General features: G+C 45.7%; 1 long non-coding RNA gene across 1 annotated transcript; it reads left to right on the top strand.

Moving 5' to 3' along the window:
- Positions 1–935: 935 nt before the first annotated feature.
- LOC143270277 (uncharacterized) lies at positions 936–7,796 on the top strand. Its single transcript, XR_013047422.1, has 2 exons — positions 936–1,093; positions 7,535–7,796. It is a non-coding gene; the product is annotated as an uncharacterized LOC143270277 (long non-coding RNA).
- Positions 7,797–8,306: the final 510 nt, after the last annotated feature.

Below are 8,306 nucleotides of genomic sequence, written 5' to 3' on the forward strand. Positions count from 1 at the left end.
CCCAGATCTCATCAAAATGATATTAAAAAAATACTACAAATATAATTTTTTTTTTTTAACTTGGGCAGTAGCGGCTTTTCGTTAATGTAGAATTTTCCTAAGATTTTTCTTGCCTCATCGATGCACTGTTGCTACTTTCCCTGCCTCATCTTTATAGCATTTGCTTGGAGAGAATATTCCTGAAGGGTTGTGGCAGGAAGTAGCAGTGGTCAGACCGTGGCTGCACCCCCCCTACACACACACACACACACACACACATCACAGATTCTGTACATCGTGAACAGGGTAAATGGCTGCTCTATGCACTGGGGACTTGCCATCAGCCAGGCTTCCCTATGAGCTGTGGGGTGCTGAGGTGGAGAAAGGATTCAGCAGGGATTAGCAATCAGACAGGCAGCTTGACTCATCATCTGTCCGAGCAGGGAGGACTAGAGTAACTGTTTCTTACATACTGATTAATTGACTTATTGAGACAGAGCCTCATTGTGTGGCTCCCTCTGGTCTCAACCTAGTGGGCTCTGGTGATCCTCTGCCTCTGATTCTGGGTTGCTGGGACTATGAGCTGATGGTAAATCACTTGGCAGATGGAGCTGTTTTGATATAGGTAGTTGTTACCTCCCTAAGGAGACCTGGATATCTTGGAAATAGGCTTTCTTTGTCACATCTCTGTCTGTTCTTCCTTTCCAAATATTTTTTTTTCAAAGCTGGCCAATCTGGTCAAATTTTATTCATCTTTCAAGGTTCACTCTTTTCCTTTTTCTTTCCACCTTTCGAAGCAGGGTCTCACAAAACCCAAACTGGCTTGGAACTCTCTACATGGTTAAGGATGACCTTGAACTCCCTATACCTCCCGAAAGGTGGAATTATAGCTATGTGTCACCAGGCCTGGTTTATGAGGTGCCATGGATGGAACCCAGGGCTCTGTGGCTGCTAGGTAAGAACTCTATCAGCTGACCTACATCCTCAGCCCATTAGGTCACTTTAAACAAACATTTAGATCTCACATTAGAGAGACCCCAGTGGAACTAAACACAGAAGATGGGGAATGGAAGACTCGTGGCTTGACCCCTAATGTGGGTACTTTTAAAAGCAGGTCAGATAAATATGGACAATGACAACACAATGGGGGGGGGAGGAACTGAGTTCAGCTCTTGGGGTTAGAGCCCCTCTAGGGAGGAGTCCCTGAATCAAAGGGACCATCAGTAGCCCAGCCCTACACACAGATAGCTGGCATCAAATAGAAGGGGTAGGGAGTACGTTGTACTTGTCACAACTTACATCACCTTGGAAGAGAGTCTCAGCTCAGGAGTTAGCTACTTCAGGTTGGCCCGAGGGCATATCCGGGAGACTGTCTTGTCAATTGATGCAGGAAGACCGGGTCTGAGTGGCTCCATTTCATGGGCTGGACCTTGAACTACAGAAGAGTGAAAATAGCTAGTTGCTGAGCACAAGCAGCAGCCAGCTGCCAGCTCCGGTGTGCTCCTTTCTCTCTGCTCTTGACTGCGTGGTTGGCATGTGACTAGCTCTTGAAGCAGCTGCCTTGACTTCCCTGGTATGGCGGATGGTGACCCGGGACTGTGATTCAAACCAAACCCTTCCTCCCCTGACTATGGGCAAGGAATTTGAACAGGGATCCTCTGTTTGGTGAGTCTGTTAGCTGCTTTTCTGTTGCTGTGATAAAACACCGTGACCGAGGCAACTTACGGAAGAAAAGAGTTTATTTGTGTGTACAGCTCCAGAGAGCTAAGAGTCCATGAGGGCAGAGTCAAGCTCTAGTGGCAGAAACAGGGAGACAAGCGAGGGCTCACGTCTCTAACCGCTGGCAGGAAGCAGAGAGAGTCAAGTAAGAATAGATTTTTAGGGTTGGAGGGATGGCTCAGTGGTTAAGAGCACTGCTTGTTCTTCCAGTAGATCCTGAGTTCAATTCCCAGCAACCACATGGTGGCTCACAACTACCTGTAATGAGATCTGTTGCCCTCTTCTGGTCTGCAGGTGTACATGCAGATAGAGCATTGTATATGTAATAAATAAATCTTTAAAAAAAAAAAAAAGAATAGATTTTTAACTGTCAAAACCTGCCCCCAGTGACACACTTTTTTCAACAATGTCACACCTCCTAAGACTCCCCAAAGAGTGCCGCCATGTGGGGACCGAGTCTTCAAATACTTTAGCCAATGGGAACATTCTCATTTACAATACCACAGTCCCAAAGCAGTTCACGAGACAGCATCCAGGAGAGTTCTTCTGGCCTCACCTTGAGTCGATTCAGAGGGAGAAGGGGGTGGTGGTCTTTACAGTGAGGACTGGAGCTGTCATAAGAGGCGGTCTCTCTCAGGAGCCCTTCCCCAGCCACTGAGCTGGGAGATACTCTCCCGCCCCACCATGATGCTTCAGACTTACCCTACTTGCCAAGAATCCATCGCCAGTCTGAATTTCTACTTCTCTTCCCATGTGCTGTACTATCTCCTTAATTAAATTACGTCCTTGAAGGGAGGACCCTGCCCTATTCCTGTCTAATCATTCACAGAGCCTGAAGCATTCTGCTGTCTGTAGGAAGTATCAGTGGATATTTTCTAATTGATTTGTTGAAAAAATGCTTTTTTTCCCCCTTCTGTAAATATATTCCTGAGCAACAGTCAAACAGAGAGATTGGAAGCCATGTGGCAAAAGCTATTCCAGAGAAGGCTGCTTGGCTCCCAAGTCTAAAAAACCAGAAAATAGTTAACGCTTAGCGAACATTTTATTCTGTGTCAGGTACACAGCAGGCCTGTTGTATCTGGTATCTCATGTGATCTTCTGAAGAATCTTGTCTTGTAAGAACCACAATTTGAATATTCCCACTTCAAACCTAGTACGGAGAACTTCAGAGAGATACCCTTGTTCTGGGATCATGGTGCTGCCTACCTAGATGTATCTGTAGAACCTTGTTGTTGGCAGAATTTACCCACGAAAGGGGGAGTGTTTAACGTAACCATCTTTGTACCATTTATAAAATGGATACTCACAGACCAGGAAAGCAAGGGACTTACCCACAGTGGCCTGTCCATGTAGGAGCCATTGTTGGAGCCTACATTCAGCTGTGTACATCCTGCCAGAATATGCCTGTTTAATACCAGTATTAGTTAAGGCTCTCTAGTGGAACATGACTTATAGCATGAATCACTCTATGCGTAGAAAGGGGATTTATGAAAATGGCTTACAGGCTATGGTCCAGCTAGTACAACAATGGCTGTCCACCAAGAATCCTGTGGTCGTTCAGTTCACAGCGCTGAATGTCTCATCCGGTCTCCAGTATATGCTGCAATCCCCAAATGGAATCTAATGCCAGTGAACAAGTGGGAGGAAGCAACAAAGAGAGAGCTAGCTTTCTTCTTCTGTATCCTCTACAAGGGTTGCTGGCGGAAAGTGTGGCTCAGGTTAAAGGTGGGTCTTCCTACCTCAGATGTTCTGGATTAAAGATGTATCTTCACACCTCAAAAGTCTGGATCAGAAGTGGGTCTTCCTACTTCAAATGATTTAAAAAAGAAAATAATCCTTCACTGTTTGTGCTCAGCCATTTGGGTTTTAGTTGAGCTCAGATTTAGTCTAGCTGACAACCAAGAATGGCCACTGATCTTTCAAATGGACAGTATGATTTCTCTTTCCCTCTCTTGCTCCATCTCTCATTCTCTCCCTCTCTCTCCTTCCTTTCTTCCCCTTCCCTCCTTTCTTCCCTTCTTCCTTCCTTCCCTTCTTCCTTTCTTCCTTCCTTCCTTCCTTCCTTCCTTCCTTCCTTCCTTCCTTCCTTCCTTCCTTCCTTCCTTCCTTCCGTTTCTTTCTTTCTTTTTCTTTCTTTCTTTCTTTCTTTCTTTCTTTCTTTCTTTCTTTCTTTCTTTCTTTCTTTCTTTCTTTCTTTCTTTCTTCTTTCCTTCTGTCTTTCTGTCTTTCCATCTTTCTTTCTTCCTTTCTCAATTCGGGGCTTGGTGTTTGTCTCTACAAGACCTAATACTAGTTGAAGATGTATGACAGAGAATGTATATAGTTGATCAGCAGAGCAGCCCTGCTCAGACCCATACAGCACTACACCACTCTATTATAGATCAGAGTTTTTATCCTTTAGAAAACACAGGGACAAAACTAAAAGTGGTGGTGTGTGTCTGCACCCTAAGCACTGGAGAGGTTGAGGCAGGAGGACTGCAAACTTGCCTGCATTACAGAATGGTGAATTCTCAGCCTGCCTGGGCAACTTATCGAGGCCTTCTCTTCAAGGAAAAGGCGTGGATATGTGATTGCCTGGGTGTGGGCACCAAAGCAGAAGGCAAAGGAGTCCACACAGAGCCAGGCCCCAGCATCTATTTCCAGGTAGTTGTTGATGGGGAGATATTCCCACAGCTCATGCAGTCAGAGACACCGTTGCTCAGTATATGATGCATCCTCTGTCTCCCTGCTGCTGGTTTCGAAGCTGGGGCTGGATGACAAGATCGCTAAGACTTCAACAAAATGACAACACTGAGAGAGGGGCCAAGGTCAGGGACGACGGCCCAAAGGCCAACCAGTGTCCGCATCTGCATAAGGCTCTGGCCATTGCTAGGAGGAAGCTCGGCCACTCACCCCATTCCCCTGTTAATTATGTTTTCTCTGAAATGGTGTTTATATCCACTAGCCCCTATATTGTGGCAAATCTTTCTTCCCATTTCCACTGACCTGGTTTTCACTCCGTCATGACTGTGCCATGGACATTACAGTCTGAAATGAAAAGGGAAAGTTCTTTGTAGCTGTGTCTAGTCCGTCAGCTCAGATTCCAAAAAGCTCCCTCATCTCATAGAGAGTTCAGTTTAGAGGGTGGGGGTTCAATCCCACTTGTCTCCAAATTAATAGACTGAGCAATAACTTGAGTGCCTTTTTAAAATTTTATCTTCACATCTTGAAAGATTGAGCTCTCTCTGCAGCCTCCAGGCGAGTTTTAAAAGAGTGTTGTCCAGAGAGTATTTGGATTTCCTGTGGGAATCAGCTTGGTATGATGTGCAAGTGTGACAGGTTTAGGCTGTGAGGATTGGGCTGCTTTGGGGCAGTTATCCCGAAGGTGGACTGTAATTCTAGGCTGCAGCATCAGAAGGGCTGCTCTCTGTTCAGTTGCCTTAGGCAGATGTGGGTGTAGTGGGTAGCCATTCCAGCTTTGATCTGGAAGTTCCAACCCCCATTGAGGCTTTGGCAACTGTCACGCCTACAAGGTGGGGCCAAGGGAGGCACCGAGAGACCCCAGATCTGGATGGGCCAGCACGCTCTCTCTGTTCTGGGACCCTTGACGGTGGAGGTTGACCAAGCAGAGCTCCAGAGAACATCGCTGGACTGCGATACACCTTCCCCAGACCCCGAGACCTACCTACCCCTTCATTTGTAAGTTATCCACTAAATAAATCTTCCTTTTAACTACGTAGAGTGGCCTTAATAATTCCACCAATATGTGGGAGTAAAATGTGTGACCTGTTAAAATAGTTCCTGAATGTACTGTGTGGGTGAAATGAACCAATGAGTTTGAAGCTCATGAGAAAGAGCCTTGCATACATCAACCCCCCAGAAAAGGTGTTTGTCATACTGGACCTTTGGATGATTGTTGTAGGGGTGGGAGGGCCTTGGTGTTGGAACAAGGTCCAAGAATAGAGTCATGTGAGGATAATTCTGGGTGCTTTGAGAAAAAAAAAAGATGAGCGTCTTTTGGCCTCAATCTCTTCAAAACAGGGAATTGTTCTTGGAATGTTTTCCCATGCTCTTCCCAGGTGTAGTGGATAGGAGTGAGTTTACTTCAGATTATTCATTACAACTGAAACTGACTATTGTTATTTGTTTATATATCTCTGTTGGGGGGGGGTATGTCCTTGTCATGTATGACTTGTCCTTGTGGTTGGGCACTTCCCTCATGTGACTCTTAACCCTCACGGTATAAATTGTCTGATGCTCGGAATAAAGCTGACTATTGCATGAGACTTTAGTCCACTTGGCTTATCATCCCCGTTCTCCATGGACCCACCTCCCCTAGAGTGATAAAAACTTGGAAGGAAAGAAAAGGATGAGGGAGGAATAAGAGATGTCAAGGAGGGAGTGAGGACATTCAGGAGAGGTGAAATTGTCCTACACTAATATCCAGCTGGATTTTACATTCTCAAAATGAGACCCTGAACCTTCAATTCTGGTTATAATTTGTGTTCAGCTCATGCTAGAATGTGGAGGGTATGGAAGGTGGCCATGGCTGCTTACATGAGTCATAGCTCTGTCTGAAATTAAGATCTTTGAGGCCACTCTTTGAAGTTTGTAAGACAGAAGAGCTGTTCGTTTCCACAGGAGGCTCTCAGTGCTGTGCCATGCCTCTTGTGCTGGCTTTTTTTTTTTTTTTTTTTTTTAATGTCACAAAATCGACACAAGCTAGAGACATCTGATAGGAGGGAACTTCAGCTGAAGAAATGCCTCCATAAGACTGGACTGTAGGAAGCCTGTAGGGAATTTTCTTTCTGTTTTTCATTTCTTTCTCCTGCTCCTGCTCCTGCTCCTCCTCCCCTCCTCCTCCTCTTTCTCTTCCTCTTCCTCTTCCCCTCCTCTTCCTCCTCCTCCTTCTTCTTCTGATTTTCAAGACAGGACTTCTCTATGTAACTGCCCTGGCTGTCCTGGCACTCACTCTGTAGACTAGGCTGGCTTCGAACTCACAGAGATCCACCTGTATCTGCTGTCTGAGTGCTGGGATTAAAGGCATGCACCACCACAGCAGGCTGTGTAGGGCATTTTCTTAAGTAGTGATTGTTGTGGGAGGGACCTGCCCTCTGTGCATGGTGATGCCCATGGATTCTATAAGAAAGCAGGCTGAGTAAGCAATATGGAGCAAGCCAGTACTCCTTCATGGCCTGTGCATCAGCTCCTGCATCCAGGTTCTCACTCTGCTTGAGTTCCTGCCTTGACTTCTCTCAGTAGCCTGTGACCCAGGATATTTAAGCCAAATAAGTCCTTTTCCCTCCAAGCTGCTTCTAGTCTTGGTGTTTTTTCACAGCAAAAGAAACCCAAAATAAGACACCCCTGTAGCCCAGTCCTTGTGTTGATAGAGATTCTTCATCTGGCCATGTATGGACAAGATGCTGGTTATAAGTACCACAACTTCTGTACTTGCCATCGCCTGCTCCCACCCAAAGTTGCTCTCCAGGCTTGGTCTAATAATTACCTTCTGAAACACTGAGGAAAATTTTCAGCACTAGGGCTAAAGAGTAGATTATGGGTTCCACCTCAAAGTAGGGACTCTGAAAAAATGCTTCTTTATTCTAGAATCTGCTGTAGAAGGATCATGGAGTTAGCATAAAATTGCTGTAGTCATTTGTTTTTAGAAACAAAGTTATCGTTTTCTCAAAATCCTCCTGAAATCATAAACACCCATGAAGACTTTAGTAGTACTCCACAGGACCATTCCAAAGGTAGCAAGTCTCCCCTTCTAAGAGCCTCACACAAATGTGCATGAGGGGTGAGGGTGGGGGACATCTTTAGAGTGTGAATTTCCACCTGACTCTACCTCTCACAGCCCATCCTCTGGAAGTCACCAGCATCCAAGAGGTTCAATAAGTCACTTCAGGAGACAAAGAAGAACAAGACAGCCACACTGGAGGAGTAAGGTGAAGGAAGCCAAAGCTGCAAATCCTTAAGCTCAGAGGACTTCAGTCATGTGGATGAGTTTACGCTTCTTGAATATATACGTTGCACTACTTTCCTGTCAGTGACCTCGTTCAAAGGCTCATCTATAATGAATAACCTAAGTCCTTAATAAAGCAAACCAAATGTCACGCTTCCTGTCTGCAATACCAAGTCATTATTTACGCCGAATGAGGCACTATTGACCTGTAGAAACAAAACAGTGACATCAGCTGGGTGATTTCAGCGCAGTCCTCTGTGATGATGAATCTTTGGCCAAGCATTGTTATTATGAAGAACAAACCCAAGTTAAGAGAGTTACTCACATGTGTGATGGTTCACCTGAAGAATGGACAGCTTCTGTGTCTACCAACTTCCTGCAGAAGCCTGTCTGTTTTGTCTGTTATCATCTGTCTGTGAGCTGATGCCACAGGGTCACCAGGGAACCCCTACAGCATGTGCAAAGCAAGGAAGGCAGGAAAGAAGGAAAGAAGGAGGGAGGGAGGGAGGGAGGGAGGGAGGGAGGGAGGGAGGGAGGGAGGGAGGGAGGGAGGGGGAAGGAAAGTTCAATGTAACTTCTTACTTTTGAACTAAGCTTTTCTACTCCTAAGCTCTTTAAGCTAAACATGCTGTGATTGAAGAACTTCCTGCTGGGTGTTGGTGGC

The sequence above is a fragment of the Peromyscus maniculatus genome, chromosome 22 (genome assembly GCF_049852395.1).
Source record: "Peromyscus maniculatus bairdii isolate BWxNUB_F1_BW_parent chromosome 22, HU_Pman_BW_mat_3.1, whole genome shotgun sequence".
Lineage (NCBI taxonomy): Eukaryota > Metazoa > Chordata > Mammalia > Rodentia > Cricetidae > Peromyscus > Peromyscus maniculatus.